Source organism: Bufo bufo, unplaced genomic scaffold (assembly GCF_905171765.1).
Source record: "Bufo bufo unplaced genomic scaffold, aBufBuf1.1, whole genome shotgun sequence".
NCBI lineage: Eukaryota > Metazoa > Chordata > Amphibia > Anura > Bufonidae > Bufo > Bufo bufo.
This window is the reverse complement of record NW_024401161.1, coordinates 56,133-71,877: the sequence shown is the minus strand read 5'-3', so window position 1 is coordinate 71,877 and position 15,745 is coordinate 56,133. Positions and strand designations below refer to the sequence as shown.

At 45.4% G+C, this 15,745-nt stretch overlaps 10 non-coding genes and 1 pseudogene across 10 annotated transcripts; all 11 read left to right on the top strand.

Moving 5' to 3' along the window:
- The first annotated feature begins 713 nt into the window (after positions 1-713).
- LOC120984825 lies at positions 714-904 on the top strand. The gene has a single exon (XR_005775419.1). It is a non-coding gene; the product is annotated as a U2 spliceosomal RNA (small nuclear RNA).
- A 1,035-nt stretch (positions 905-1,939) lies between these two features.
- LOC120984822 lies at positions 1,940-2,130 on the top strand. Its single transcript, XR_005775417.1, has one exon. It is a non-coding gene; the product is annotated as a U2 spliceosomal RNA (small nuclear RNA).
- A 1,030-nt stretch (positions 2,131-3,160) lies between these two features.
- On the top strand, positions 3,161-3,351 carry LOC120984821. Its single transcript, XR_005775416.1, has one exon. It is a non-coding gene; the product is annotated as a U2 spliceosomal RNA (small nuclear RNA).
- Positions 3,352-4,383: 1,032 nt separating this feature from the next.
- Positions 4,384-4,574, top strand: LOC120984820. The gene has a single exon (XR_005775415.1). It is a non-coding gene; the product is annotated as a U2 spliceosomal RNA (small nuclear RNA).
- Positions 4,575-5,607: 1,033 nt separating this feature from the next.
- Positions 5,608-5,749, top strand: LOC120984789 (annotated as a pseudogene).
- Positions 5,750-6,941: 1,192 nt separating this feature from the next.
- Positions 6,942-7,134, top strand: LOC120984777. The gene has a single exon (XR_005775383.1). It is a non-coding gene; the product is annotated as a U2 spliceosomal RNA (small nuclear RNA).
- Positions 7,135-9,746: 2,612 nt separating this feature from the next.
- LOC120984771 lies at positions 9,747-9,938 on the top strand. Its single transcript, XR_005775378.1, has one exon. It is a non-coding gene; the product is annotated as a U2 spliceosomal RNA (small nuclear RNA).
- A 1,033-nt stretch (positions 9,939-10,971) lies between these two features.
- LOC120984819 lies at positions 10,972-11,162 on the top strand. Its single transcript, XR_005775414.1, has one exon. It is a non-coding gene; the product is annotated as a U2 spliceosomal RNA (small nuclear RNA).
- Positions 11,163-12,194: 1,032 nt separating this feature from the next.
- LOC120984818 lies at positions 12,195-12,385 on the top strand. Its single transcript, XR_005775413.1, has one exon. It is a non-coding gene; the product is annotated as a U2 spliceosomal RNA (small nuclear RNA).
- Positions 12,386-13,415: 1,030 nt separating this feature from the next.
- LOC120984817 lies at positions 13,416-13,606 on the top strand. The gene has a single exon (XR_005775412.1). It is a non-coding gene; the product is annotated as a U2 spliceosomal RNA (small nuclear RNA).
- Positions 13,607-14,636: 1,030 nt separating this feature from the next.
- Positions 14,637-14,827, top strand: LOC120984816. Its single transcript, XR_005775411.1, has one exon. It is a non-coding gene; the product is annotated as a U2 spliceosomal RNA (small nuclear RNA).
- Positions 14,828-15,745: the final 918 nt, after the last annotated feature.

Below are 15,745 nucleotides of genomic sequence, written 5' to 3'. Positions count from 1 at the left end.
GATTTGGGCCTGTTGTGCACACCTCGGAGGGTTGCTGAGTCGTCTCTGGCAGGCAATTGACCCTTTTTTGTATCAAGTTGGCTGGATGTAACCATTTAGCTTTTGCAGTGCTTCAATAAATGAGTAAAGTTTGCCTGTGTCTCCCTCTTGTGGATCTTTTGAACTGGATTACTTAGTGGCTAAAAAGTAGCCCAGCACTTCCTATGCAGCTGGACCTACCTTGTCTGTTCAATGGACGGAACACTGCGCGTGTCACAAGAGCCTTGTCAGGTCAAGAGGTCAAAGAGGTCAAGTAAGGTCAGCTATTGGATGACATCACAAGGGCCCTGATGGAACACTCAACAATGGTGCCGTGACATCACAATCAACAATGGTTATCCTTTTTTTTTTTTTTTTTTTTTTTTTTTTCCTTTCACTCACTACTATTCCTATCATGCTTTCTGCTTGGCGTGCTTTGGCACCGCACCAGGAATTTCGTGCGAAGAAAAGGCGTGTCCAAAAGTCGCGTGTGGGCGGAGCTATGCAGATAGCAAACACGAAAAGAAGCATGCTGGTGTGACTTCTGTGCGTAGGACGCGCGTGAACGTTTTCCCCGGTTTGTGAGAGAAAGAAGCCTCCCGGACTGTGTATTGGGCTGGGGACAGTAGTCTATTGCCTTCATTAGTGCTCTGCATTGGGGACCATCGGCCTGTACTGCGAACCCTTTTCAGGTTATCGCTTCTCGGCCTTTTGGCTAAGATCAAGTGTAGTATCTGTTCTTATCAGTTTAATATCTGATACGTCCCCTATCTGGGGACCATATATTAAATGGATTTTTCGAACAGGGAGATGGAAAAAGAGCTTGCTCTGTCCACTCCACGCATTGACCTGGTATTGCAGTACCTCCAGGACCGGTGCACCCCTTCTAATCCAGTATGAAAAAACAGAATGAAATTGAAATGGATTGCAAGCATCATCCTTCCAGCCAAGCAAGTGGAAAGTTGTGTGTGTCGTGCCTCCTTCAGCTTCTCCTCTGTCTGCCCAGTCAGTGCAGTGTTGCTTTTTGCATATAATACCTGCATCTAGTCTGTCAATCTCCTAATTGCATCAGCTGTCGGTTGTTTCCAGCACCAAGCAACCCATTCAGCCCAGTGTCGTCACACACACCCTGGATCCAATTAGGACTGATGATTGGTTAATTGGCTTATCACCTGAATGAATTGTTTGGACCTCCCCTCCTCCACGTTTGATTTGGGCCTGTTGTGCACACCTCGGAGGGTTGCTGAGTCGTCTCTGGCAGGCAATTGACCCTTTTTTGTATCAAGTTGGCTGGATGTAACCATTTAGCTTTTGCAGTGCTTCAATAAATGAGTAAAGTTTGCCTGTGTCTCCCTCTTGTGGATCTTTTGAACTGGATTACTTAGTGGCTAAAAAGTAGCCCAGCACTTCCTATGCAGCTGGACCTACCTTGTCTGTTCAATGGACGGAACACTGCGCGTGTCACAAGAGCCTTGTCAGGTCAAGAGGTCAAAGAGGTCAAGTAAGGTCAGCTATTGGATGACATCACAAGGGCCCTGATGGAACACTCAACAATGGTGCCGTGACATCACAATCAACAATGGTTATCCTTTTTTTTTTTTTTTTTTTTTTTTTTTCCTTTCACTCACTACTATTCCTATCATGCTTTCTGCTTGGCGTGCTTTGGCACCGCACCAGGAATTTCGTGCGAAGAAAAGGCGTGTCCAAAAGTCGCGTGTGGGCGGAGCTATGCAGATAGCAAACACGAAAAGAAGCATGCTGGTGTGACTTCTGTGCGTAGGACGCGCGTGAACGTTTTCCCCGGTTTGTGAGAGAAAGAAGCCTCCCGGACTGTGTATTGGGCTGGGGACAGTAGTCTATTGCCTTCATTAGTGCTCTGCATTGGGGACCATCGGCCTGTACTGCGAACCCTTTTCAGGTTATCGCTTCTCGGCCTTTTGGCTAAGATCAAGTGTAGTATCTGTTCTTATCAGTTTAATATCTGATACGTCCCCTATCTGGGGACCATATATTAAATGGATTTTTCGAACAGGGAGATGGAAAAAGAGCTTGCTCTGTCCACTCCACGCATTGACCTGGTATTGCAGTACCTCCAGGACCGGTGCACCCCTTCTAATCCAGTATGAAAAAACAGAATGAAATTGAAATGGATTGCAAGCATCATCCTTCCAGCCAAGCAAGTGGAAAGTTGTGTGTGTCGTGCCTCCTTCAGCTTCTCCTCTGTCTGCCCAGTCAGTGCAGTGTTGCTTTTTGCATATAATACCTGCATCTAGTCTGTCAATCTCCTAATTGCATCAGCTGTCGGTTGTTTCCAGCACCAAGCAACCCATTCAGCCCAGGTCGTCACACACACCCTGGATCCAATTAGACTGATGATTGGTTAATTGGCTTATCACCTGAATGAATTGTTTGGACCTCCCCTCCTCCACGTTTGATTTGGGCCTGTTGTGCACACCTCGGAGGGTTGCTGAGTCGTCTCTGGCAGGCAATTGACCCTTTTTTGTATCAAGTTGGCTGGATGTAACCATTTAGCTTTTGCAGTGCTTCAATAAATGAGTAAAGTTTGCCTGTGTCTCCCTCTTGTGGATCTTTTGAACTGGATTACTTAGTGGCTAAAAAGTAGCCCAGCACTTCCTATGCAGCTGGACCTACCTTGTCTGTTCAATGGACGGAACACTGCGCGTGTCACAAGAGCCTTGTCAGGTCAAGAGGTCAAAGAGGTCAAGTAAGGTCAGCTATTGGATGACATCACAAGGGCCCTGATGGAACACTCAACAATGGTGCCGTGACATCACAATCAACAATGGTTATCCTTTTTTTTTTTTTTTTTTTTTTTTCCTTTCACTCACTACTATTCCTATCATGCTTTCTGCTTGGCGTGCTTTGGCACCGCACCAGGAATTTCGTGCGAAGAAAAGGCGTGTCCAAAAGTCGCGTGTGGGCGGAGCTATGCAGATAGCAAACACGAAAAGAAGCATGCTGGTGTGACTTCTGTGCGTAGGACGCGCGTGAACGTTTTCCCCGGTTTGTGAGAGAAAGAAGCCTCCCGGACTGTGTATTGGGCTGGGGACAGTAGTCTATTGCCTTCATTAGTGCTCTGCATTGGGGACCATCGGCCTGTACTGCGAACCCTTTTCAGGTTATCGCTTCTCGGCCTTTTGGCTAAGATCAAGTGTAGTATCTGTTCTTATCAGTTTAATATCTGATACGTCCCCTATCTGGGGACCATATATTAAATGGATTTTTCGAACAGGGAGATGGAAAAAGAGCTTGCTCTGTCCACTCCACGCATTGACCTGGTATTGCAGTACCTCCAGGACCGGTGCACCCCTTCTAATCCAGTATGAAAAAACAGAATGAAATTGAAATGGATTGCAAGCATCATCCTTCCAGCCAAGCAAGTGGAAAGTTGTGTGTGTCGTGCCTCCTTCAGCTTCTCCTCTGTCTGCCCAGTCAGTGCAGTGTTGCTTTTTGCATATAATACCTGCATCTAGTCTGTCAATCTCCTAATTGCATCAGCTGTCGGTTGTTTCCAGCACCAAGCAACCCATTCAGCCCAGTGTCGTCACACACACCCTGGATCCAATTAGACTGATGATTGGTTAATTGGCTTATCACCTGAATGAATTGTTTGGACCTCCCCTCCTCCACGTTTGATTTGGGCCTGTTGTGCACACCTCGGAGGGTTGCTGAGTCGTCTCTGGCAGGCAATTGACCCTTTTTTGTATCAAGTTGGCTGGATGTAACCATTTAGCTTTTGCAGTGCTTCAATAAATGAGTAAAGTTTGCCTGTGTCTCCCTCTTGTGGATCTTTTGAACTGGATTACTTAGTGGCTAAAAAGTAGCCCAGCACTTCCTATGCAGCTGGACCTACCTTGTCTGTTCAATGGACGGAACACTGCGCGTGTCACAAGAGCCTTGTCAGGTCAAGAGGTCAAAGAGGTCAAGTAAGGTCAGCTATTGGATGACATCACAAGGGCCCTGATGGAACACTCAACAATGGTGCCGTGACATCACAATCAACAATGGTTATCCTTTTTTTTTTTTTTTTTTTTTTTTTCCTTTCACTCACTACTATTCCTATCATGCTTTCTGCTTGGCGTGCTTTGGCACCGCACCAGGAATTTCGTGCGAAGAAAAGGCGTGTCCAAAAGTCGCGTGTGGGCGGAGCTATGCAGATAGCAAACACGAAAAGAAGCATGCTGGTGTGACTTCTGTGCGTAGGACGCGCGTGAACGTTTTCCCCGGTTTGTGAGAGAAAGAAGCCTCCCGGACTGTGTATTGGGCTGGGGACAGTAGTCTATTGCCTTCATTAGTGCTCTGCATTGGGGACCATCGGCCTGTACTGCGAACCCTTTTCAGGTTATCGCTTCTCGGCCTTTTGGCTAAGATCAAGTGTAGTATCTGTTCTTATCAGTTTAATATCTGATACGTCCCCTATCTGGGGACCATATATTAAATGGATTTTTCGAACAGGGAGATGGAAAAAGAGCTTGCTCTGTCCACTCCACGCATTGACCTGGTATTGCAGTACCTCCAGGACCGGTGCACCCCTTCTAATCCAGTATGAAAAAACAGAATGAAATTGAAATGGATTGCAAGCATCATCCTTCCAGCCAAGCAAGTGGAAAGTTGTGTGTGTCGTGCCTCCTTCAGCTTCTCCTCTGTCTGCCCAGTCAGTGCAGTGTTGCTTTTTGCATATAATACCTGCATCTAGTCTGTCAATCTCCTAATTGCATCAGCTGTCGGTTGTTTCCAGCACCAAGCAACCCATTCAGCCCCAGTGTCGTCACACACACCCTGGATCCAATTAAGACTGATGATTGGTTAATTGGCTTATCACCTGAATGAATTGTTTGGACCTCCCCTCCTCCACGTTTGATTTGGGCCTGTTGTGCACACCTCGGAGGGTTGCTGAGTCGTCTCTGGCAGGCAATTGACCCTTTTTTGTATCAAGTTGGCTGGATGTAACCATTTAGCTTTTGCAGTGCTTCAATAAATGAGTAAAGTTTGCCTGTGTCTCCCTCTTGTGGATCTTTTGAACTGGATTACTTAGTGGCTAAAAAGTAGCCCAGCACTTCCTATGCAGCTGGACCTACCTTGTCTGTTCAATGGACGGAACACTGCGCGTGTCACAAGAGCCTTGTCAGGTCAAGAGGTCAAAGAGGTCAAGTAAGGTCAGCTATTGGATGACATCACAAGGGCCCTGATGGAACACTCAACAATGGTGCCGTGACATCACAATCAACAATGGTTATCCTTTTTTTTTTTTTTTTTTTTTTTTCCTTTCACTCACTACTATTCCTATCATGCTTTCTGCTTGGCGTGCTTTGGCACCGCACCAGGAATTTCGTGCGAAGAAAAGGCGTGTCCAAAAGTCGCGTGTGGGCGGAGCTATGCAGATAGCAAACACGAAAAGAAGCATGCTGGTGTGACTTCTGTGCGTAGGACGCGCGTGAACGTTTTCCCCGGTTTGTGAGAGAAAGAAGCCTCCCGGACTGTGTATTGGGCTGGGGACAGTAGTCTATTGCCTTCATTAGTGCTCTGCATTGGGGACCATCGGCCTGTACTGCGAACCCTTTTCAGGTTATCGCTTCTCGGCCTTTTGGCTAAGATCAAGTGTAGTATCGAGAGGTGCTGCACTGGTCTTGGCCAGAGGTGCCCCGGGTACCCGGACCCTCTGCCTCAGGGAAAGGCTGTGGTTTATAGCCGCAGTTGGACCCTGTGCTGCTATTGGGGGGACGGCTTAGTCCCGGGGCAACGGGAAGCGATCACCCTGCCACTGCACATAGCTGCAGGGGGCAGCTCAGAGGATTGGCATTTAAAGAACCTGAAATCGAGGTCCAGTAGAAGGCTTGGAAATGGATTTTGCAAAGAAAAGGAATTGTTTGAGATTCATATGCAAGGAAGATCCTGTGAGAGCCTGGGATGGAAACTACATTCTGGAATTACTGGAAGAATTTGGGAGTATTGGAAAGGACGCAATTTTTTGTATGCAAAGGAACAGTAAGTGGAAAACGTTTGATGTGACTTTAGTATCTGAAAAGAAATGTTTGGATTTCTTTGCTGACTGGAATCAGGCATCTAGCCCGGTTCCAGGGGTGGAAGTCCTGGTATCCGGTATTGGCATGGCGAGAAAGTTGGTGGTTGAAATGGAGGATCCATTTGTGGAGACAGATGAGATTAAAGAATTTTTAGAGAACATGGGTTTTTTTGTAAAGTATGAGAAGAGGTTTTTGAACGAAGTAGGAATCTGGAATGGAAAAAGAAGATTTTGTGTTTGGTTAAAAGAAGGAAGAGAAGATTTCTTAGCAGGAAGAATAAGTATAAATAAAAAAAATGGATTTTGTTATTGGGAATTTGGAAAGAAGTTAGAACAGACAAGAAAAGATGTAGTAAAGTGTACGGAAAAAGTATGTGAAAAGAAAGAAGAAGTAAAAATAATAGAGAGAGAGATTGGTCATATTGAAAAGAAAGTGAAATTTGAGAAAGGTTTTGTGAACCGAAAAGAAGAAGGTATTAAAGTGATGCAGAAAAATGAAGAACTCTGGGTAGACCAGAGCTCTGAAGTTCTAGATGCAGATGATGTACGGGACCTTATATTTAGAAAGGAAAGAAAAGAAGGTAAAGAAGAATTTTGTCAAGTCTCTGCATTAGTGACGATAGGGTCTGGAACTGTTTCGGTAAATGATACTTGGGGAAATTATGAAGTTGCTGAGAAGAAAAAGAAAAAGGCAAAAATGAAGAATTAAGAAGAAGATTAGTTTTTTGTTGTTCGTCCCTTTATGTTGTTTGTTCTTTTATGTTTTGTTCTGTTTATTCTTTTAAAAAAAAATATATAATAAGAAGAAAATATGAATAAAAAGTAAAAAATACGTTGATTTGGATGATGAGGCGTATGGCATAATGAGTACTTGATTTAAATATGCCGCGTCTTCTGACGCATCAACTAAAAAAAAAAAATCTGTTCTTATCAGTTTAATATCTGATACGTCCCCTATCTGGGGACCATATATTAAATGGATTTTTCGAACAGGGAGATGGAAAAAGAGCTTGCTCTGTCCACTCCACGCATTGACCTGGTATTGCAGTACCTCCAGGACCGGTGCACCCCTTCTAATCCAGTATGAAAAAACAGAATGAAATTGAAATGGATTGCAAGCATCATCCTTCCAGCCAAGCAAGTGGAAAGTTGTGTGTGTCGTGCCTCCTTCAGCTTCTCCTCTGTCTGCCCAGTCAGTGCAGTGTTGCTTTTTGCATATAATACCTGCATCTAGTCTGTCAATCTCCTAATTGCATCAGCTGTCGGTTGTTTCCAGCACCAAGCAACCCATTCAGCCCCAGTGTCGTCACACACACCCTGGATCCAATTAAGACTGATGATTGGTTAATTGGCTTATCACCTGAATGAATTGTTTGGACCTCCCCTCCTCCACGTTTGATTTGGGCCTGTTGTGCACACCTCGGAGGGTTGCTGAGTCGTCTCTGGCAGGCAATTGACCCTTTTTTGTATCAAGTTGGCTGGATGTAACCATTTAGCTTTTGCAGTGCTTCAATAAATGAGTAAAGTTTGCCTGTGTCTCCCTCTTGTGGATCTTTTGAACTGGATTACTTAGTGGCTAAAAAGTAGCCCAGCACTTCCTATGCAGCTGGACCTACCTTGTCTGTTCAATGGACGGAACACTGCGCGTGTCACAAGAGCCTTGTCAGGTCAAGAGGTCAAAGAGGTCAAGTAAGGTCAGCTATTGGATGACATCACAAGGGCCCTGATGGAACACTCAACAATGGTGCCGTGACATCACAATCAACAATGGTTATCCTTTTTTTTTTTTTTTTTTTTTTCCTTTCACTCACTACTATTCCTATCATGCTTTCTGCTTGGCGTGCTTTGGCACCGCACCAGGAATTTCGTGCGAAGAAAAGGCGTGTCCAAAAGTCGCGTGTGGGCGGAGCTATGCAGATAGCAAACACGAAAAGAAGCATGCTGGTGTGACTTCTGTGCGTAGGACGCGCGTGAACGTTTTCCCCGGTTTGTGAGAGAAAGAAGCCTCCCGGACTGTGTATTGGGCTGGGGACAGTAGTCTATTGCCTTCATTAGTGCTCTGCATTGGGGACCATCGGCCTGTACTGCGAACCCTTTTCAGGTTATCGCTTCTCGGCCTTTTGGCTAAGATCAAGTGTAGGGATACATTGGGTCTTGGTCAGAAGGTGCCTGGGGTACCCGGCTGCTCGGCCTGGGGGGATCGTCTGAGTTCATAGCTCGGACTTCACCCCCCTGCTGCTATTGGGCAGTCGGCTTAGTCCCTGGGCAACGAGGAGCGATCACCTTACCTGCCTGCTGCCTCGGTAGTGGGTGAAGGGCACTGTGTCAGTTCCGGTTTTGCCTGGCGTACCATTGGAGATGGAGATGGAGGTCCCGAATCCAGACGGAGGAGGAGTTCCTGATCCTGATGATGACAGCTTTGGTCCGGGAGAAGTGCCTACGTACCAGCGGATAAGAAATGGAATCCGTTTCCTGCTACAAGACTCACAGAAAAAGGAGAAAGGACTTACTTTCCTTGTTGAGGATATCTTGGTGGGACTGTTTGGCATCCGAAAGGAGCTGATTTTGGCTATATTGGACTTTCATAAAAGAGGGTCTTATGATGTGATCCTCATTACGGAAGAAGTTTGTACCGGAGTACTCAAGAAACTTGAACTTTGCAAGTTAAGCCCAATCTTGGAGGGCGTGGCGGTATTACCGCATTTTCCGAGGAAAAAGAGACTGGTAACAGTACTTATGTATAGTCCTTACGTGTTACAAGAAGATATTATTTCCTTTTTATTAAGGTATTGTGATAAAGTTATCCCAATGGGTAAAGTGTATAACCAATTTGGTATATGGACTATGAAGTGGAAATTTGAAGTTTTGTTGCATGAAAAGGAGGAAGGGGAATTAATCTTCCCACCTGGGAGATTTAAAATTGGAAAAATTAATGGTGATTTATTTTTTAATGGCATGACTGATTTTTGTCGTAATTGCAAGCAATATGGACACATAAAAGATGATTGTACTGAACAATATTGTGCTAACTGTCAATGTATAGGTCATAGTTATGAAAATTGTAAAGAAAAAAAGAAATGCTATTTATGTGGTAAAATTGGTCACGTCTACGCTTCTTGCCCCCAAAAGAAAAAGGGGGAGGGAGGTGGAGAGGTGAGGGGAAAGCGCAAAGGAGTGGAGGAGACAGAAGCTGCTGAGGAGTCAAAAATAAGAAGGACAGTTAAAGAGAATAAGATAGAGGTAAGAGCAAGAAAGGAGTCAGGAGGAAAAATGGATACAGTAGAAAAGGAAAAATCAGAAAGTATGAAAGTGGTGGAAAAACCTAAAAATCCTTTTGAGAGAGGTTCAGAGGAGGAAGTACATAGTCAGAGAGTATGGTCAGAAATAGAAAGTGCACAGAAATCGGGGGTCAAATTACAGGCCTTATTTGCATATGTTAGGAAATCTATAATAGCTGACAAAGTGAGATTTTTTCAGCGTGCTAAGGTTCATCCATATGATCAAATAAAAATTCCAGATATAGTTACAGAAAATACGGAGTTTGATAGACGTAGTTTGTTGCTTATGTCATATTATGCATGGAAAGATGGTGCTAACCCAGATTGGTTTTGAGTTGATATGTTTTGTTTGTTTGTTTAAAAAAAAACGTTAATTTGTATTTTTATGTAAATATGTTTTAATAAAAATTATGACGTCCCCGTTTGGGGGTGCCAACTAAAAAAAATCTGTTCTTATCAGTTTAATATCTGATACGTCCCCTATCTGGGGACCATATATTAAATGGATTTTTCGAACAGGGAGATGGAAAAAGAGCTTGCTCTGTCCACTCCACGCATTGACCTGGTATTGCAGTACCTCCAGGACCGGTGCACCCCTTCTAATCCAGTATGAAAAAACAGAATGAAATTGAAATGGATTGCAAGCATCATCCTTCCAGCCAAGCAAGTGGAAAGTTGTGTGTGTCGTGCCTCCTTCAGCTTCTCCTCTGTCTGCCCAGTCAGTGCAGTGTTGCTTTTTGCATATAATACCTGCATCTAGTCTGTCAATCTCCTAATTGCATCAGCTGTCGGTTGTTTCCAGCACCAAGCAACCCATTCAGCCCAGGTCGTCACACACACCCTGGATCCAATTAGGACTGATGATTGGTTAATTGGCTTATCACCTGAATGAATTGTTTGGACCTCCCCTCCTCCACGTTTGATTTGGGCCTGTTGTGCACACCTCGGAGGGTTGCTGAGTCGTCTCTGGCAGGCAATTGACCCTTTTTTGTATCAAGTTGGCTGGATGTAACCATTTAGCTTTTGCAGTGCTTCAATAAATGAGTAAAGTTTGCCTGTGTCTCCCTCTTGTGGATCTTTTGAACTGGATTACTTAGTGGCTAAAAAGTAGCCCAGCACTTCCTATGCAGCTGGACCTACCTTGTCTGTTCAATGGACGGAACACTGCGCGTGTCACAAGAGCCTTGTCAGGTCAAGAGGTCAAAGAGGTCAAGTAAGGTCAGCTATTGGATGACATCACAAGGGCCCTGATGGAACACTCAACAATGGTGCCGTGACATCACAATCAACAATGGTTATCCTTTTTTTTTTTTTTTTTTTTTTTTTTCCTTTCACTCACTACTATTCCTATCATGCTTTCTGCTTGGCGTGCTTTGGCACCGCACCAGGAATTTCGTGCGAAGAAAAGGCGTGTCCAAAAGTCGCGTGTGGGCGGAGCTATGCAGATAGCAAACACGAAAAGAAGCATGCTGGTGTGACTTCTGTGCGTAGGACGCGCGTGAACGTTTTCCCCGGTTTGTGAGAGAAAGAAGCCTCCCGGACTGTGTATTGGGCTGGGGACAGTAGTCTATTGCCTTCATTAGTGCTCTGCATTGGGGACCATCGGCCTGTACTGCGAACCCTTTTCAGGTTATCGCTTCTCGGCCTTTTGGCTAAGATCAAGTGTAGTATCTGTTCTTATCAGTTTAATATCTGATACGTCCCCTATCTGGGGACCATATATTAAATGGATTTTTCGAACAGGGAGATGGAAAAAGAGCTTGCTCTGTCCACTCCACGCATTGACCTGGTATTGCAGTACCTCCAGGACCGGTGCACCCCTTCTAATCCAGTATGAAAAAACAGAATGAAATTGAAATGGATTGCAAGCATCATCCTTCCAGCCAAGCAAGTGGAAAGTTGTGTGTGTCGTGCCTCCTTCAGCTTCTCCTCTGTCTGCCCAGTCAGTGCAGTGTTGCTTTTTGCATATAATACCTGCATCTAGTCTGTCAATCTCCTAATTGCATCAGCTGTCGGTTGTTTCCAGCACCAAGCAACCCATTCAGCCCAGTCGTCACACACACCCTGGATCCAATTAGGACTGATGATTGGTTAATTGGCTTATCACCTGAATGAATTGTTTGGACCTCCCCTCCTCCACGTTTGATTTGGGCCTGTTGTGCACACCTCGGAGGGTTGCTGAGTCGTCTCTGGCAGGCAATTGACCCTTTTTTGTATCAAGTTGGCTGGATGTAACCATTTAGCTTTTGCAGTGCTTCAATAAATGAGTAAAGTTTGCCTGTGTCTCCCTCTTGTGGATCTTTTGAACTGGATTACTTAGTGGCTAAAAAGTAGCCCAGCACTTCCTATGCAGCTGGACCTACCTTGTCTGTTCAATGGACGGAACACTGCGCGTGTCACAAGAGCCTTGTCAGGTCAAGAGGTCAAAGAGGTCAAGTAAGGTCAGCTATTGGATGACATCACAAGGGCCCTGATGGAACACTCAACAATGGTGCCGTGACATCACAATCAACAATGGTTATCCTTTTTTTTTTTTTTTTTTTTTTTTTTCCTTTCACTCACTACTATTCCTATCATGCTTTCTGCTTGGCGTGCTTTGGCACCGCACCAGGAATTTCGTGCGAAGAAAAGGCGTGTCCAAAAGTCGCGTGTGGGCGGAGCTATGCAGATAGCAAACACGAAAAGAAGCATGCTGGTGTGACTTCTGTGCGTAGGACGCGCGTGAACGTTTTCCCCGGTTTGTGAGAGAAAGAAGCCTCCCGGACTGTGTATTGGGCTGGGGACAGTAGTCTATTGCCTTCATTAGTGCTCTGCATTGGGGACCATCGGCCTGTACTGCGAACCCTTTTCAGGTTATCGCTTCTCGGCCTTTTGGCTAAGATCAAGTGTAGTATCTGTTCTTATCAGTTTAATATCTGATACGTCCCCTATCTGGGGACCATATATTAAATGGATTTTTCGAACAGGGAGATGGAAAAAGAGCTTGCTCTGTCCACTCCACGCATTGACCTGGTATTGCAGTACCTCCAGGACCGGTGCACCCCTTCTAATCCAGTATGAAAAAACAGAATGAAATTGAAATGGATTGCAAGCATCATCCTTCCAGCCAAGCAAGTGGAAAGTTGTGTGTGTCGTGCCTCCTTCAGCTTCTCCTCTGTCTGCCCAGTCAGTGCAGTGTTGCTTTTTGCATATAATACCTGCATCTAGTCTGTCAATCTCCTAATTGCATCAGCTGTCGGTTGTTTCCAGCACCAAGCAACCCATTCAGCCCAGGTCGTCCACACACCCTGGATCCAATTAGGACTGATGATTGGTTAATTGGCTTATCACCTGAATGAATTGTTTGGACCTCCCCTCCTCCACGTTTGATTTGGGCCTGTTGTGCACACCTCGGAGGGTTGCTGAGTCGTCTCTGGCAGGCAATTGACCCTTTTTTGTATCAAGTTGGCTGGATGTAACCATTTAGCTTTTGCAGTGCTTCAATAAATGAGTAAAGTTTGCCTGTGTCTCCCTCTTGTGGATCTTTTGAACTGGATTACTTAGTGGCTAAAAAGTAGCCCAGCACTTCCTATGCAGCTGGACCTACCTTGTCTGTTCAATGGACGGAACACTGCGCGTGTCACAAGAGCCTTGTCAGGTCAAGAGGTCAAAGAGGTCAAGTAAGGTCAGCTATTGGATGACATCACAAGGGCCCTGATGGAACACTCAACAATGGTGCCGTGACATCACAATCAACAATGGTTATCCTTTTTTTTTTTTTTTTTTTTTTTTCCTTTCACTCACTACTATTCCTATCATGCTTTCTGCTTGGCGTGCTTTGGCACCGCACCAGGAATTTCGTGCGAAGAAAAGGCGTGTCCAAAAGTCGCGTGTGGGCGGAGCTATGCAGATAGCAAACACGAAAAGAAGCATGCTGGTGTGACTTCTGTGCGTAGGACGCGCGTGAACGTTTTCCCCGGTTTGTGAGAGAAAGAAGCCTCCCGGACTGTGTATTGGGCTGGGGACAGTAGTCTATTGCCTTCATTAGTGCTCTGCATTGGGGACCATCGGCCTGTACTGCGAACCCTTTTCAGGTTATCGCTTCTCGGCCTTTTGGCTAAGATCAAGTGTAGTATCTGTTCTTATCAGTTTAATATCTGATACGTCCCCTATCTGGGGACCATATATTAAATGGATTTTTCGAACAGGGAGATGGAAAAAGAGCTTGCTCTGTCCACTCCACGCATTGACCTGGTATTGCAGTACCTCCAGGACCGGTGCACCCCTTCTAATCCAGTATGAAAAAACAGAATGAAATTGAAATGGATTGCAAGCATCATCCTTCCAGCCAAGCAAGTGGAAAGTTGTGTGTGTCGTGCCTCCTTCAGCTTCTCCTCTGTCTGCCCAGTCAGTGCAGTGTTGCTTTTTGCATATAATACCTGCATCTAGTCTGTCAATCTCCTAATTGCATCAGCTGTCGGTTGTTTCCAGCACCAAGCAACCCATTCAGCCCAGTGTCGTCACACACACCCTGGATCCAATTAGACTGATGATTGGTTAATTGGCTTATCACCTGAATGAATTGTTTGGACCTCCCCTCCTCCACGTTTGATTTGGGCCTGTTGTGCACACCTCGGAGGGTTGCTGAGTCGTCTCTGGCAGGCAATTGACCCTTTTTTGTATCAAGTTGGCTGGATGTAACCATTTAGCTTTTGCAGTGCTTCAATAAATGAGTAAAGTTTGCCTGTGTCTCCCTCTTGTGGATCTTTTGAACTGGATTACTTAGTGGCTAAAAAGTAGCCCAGCACTTCCTATGCAGCTGGACCTACCTTGTCTGTTCAATGGACGGAACACTGCGCGTGTCACAAGAGCCTTGTCAGGTCAAGAGGTCAAAGAGGTCAAGTAAGGTCAGCTATTGGATGACATCACAAGGGCCCTGATGGAACACTCAACAATGGTGCCGTGACATCACAATCAACAATGGTTATCCTTTTTTTTTTTTTTTTTTTTTTTCCTTTCACTCACTACTATTCCTATCATGCTTTCTGCTTGGCGTGCTTTGGCACCGCACCAGGAATTTCGTGCGAAGAAAAGGCGTGTCCAAAAGTCGCGTGTGGGCGGAGCTATGCAGATAGCAAACACGAAAAGAAGCATGCTGGTGTGACTTCTGTGCGTAGGACGCGCGTGAACGTTTTCCCCGGTTTGTGAGAGAAAGAAGCCTCCCGGACTGTGTATTGGGCTGGGGACAGTAGTCTATTGCCTTCATTAGTGCTCTGCATTGGGGACCATCGGCCTGTACTGCGAACCCTTTTCAGGTTATCGCTTCTCGGCCTTTTGGCTAAGATCAAGTGTAGTATCTGTTCTTATCAGTTTAATATCTGATACGTCCCCTATCTGGGGACCATATATTAAATGGATTTTTCGAACAGGGAGATGGAAAAAGAGCTTGCTCTGTCCACTCCACGCATTGACCTGGTATTGCAGTACCTCCAGGACCGGTGCACCCCTTCTAATCCAGTATGAAAAAACAGAATGAAATTGAAATGGATTGCAAGCATCATCCTTCCAGCCAAGCAAGTGGAAAGTTGTGTGTGTCGTGCCTCCTTCAGCTTCTCCTCTGTCTGCCCAGTCAGTGCAGTGTTGCTTTTTGCATATAATACCTGCATCTAGTCTGTCAATCTCCTAATTGCATCAGCTGTCGGTTGTTTCCAGCACCAAGCAACCCATTCAGCCCAGTGTCGTCACACACACCCTGGATCCAATTAGACTGATGATTGGTTAATTGGCTTATCACCTGAATGAATTGTTTGGACCTCCCCTCCTCCACGTTTGATTTGGGCCTGTTGTGCACACCTCGGAGGGTTGCTGAGTCGTCTCTGGCAGGCAATTGACCCTTTTTTGTATCAAGTTGGCTGGATGTAACCATTTAGCTTTTGCAGTGCTTCAATAAATGAGTAAAGTTTGCCTGTGTCTCCCTCTTGTGGATCTTTTGAACTGGATTACTTAGTGGCTAAAAAGTAGCCCAGCACTTCCTATGCAGCTGGACCTACCTTGTCTGTTCAATGGACGGAACACTGCGCGTGTCACAAGAGCCTTGTCAGGTCAAGAGGTCAAAGAGGTCAAGTAAGGTCAGCTATTGGATGACATCACAAGGGCCCTGATGGAACACTCAACAATGGTGCCGTGACATCACAATCAACAATGGTTATCCTTTTTTTTTTTTTTTTTTTTTTTTTTCCTTTCACTCACTACTATTCCTATCATGCTTTCTGCTTGGCGTGCTTTGGCACCGCACCAGGAATTTCGTGCGAAGAAAAGGCGTGTCCAAAAGTCGCGTGTGGGCGGAGCTATGCAGATAGCAAACACGAAAAGAAGCATGCTGGTGTGACTTCTGTGCGTAGGACGCGCGTGAACGTTTTCCCCGGTT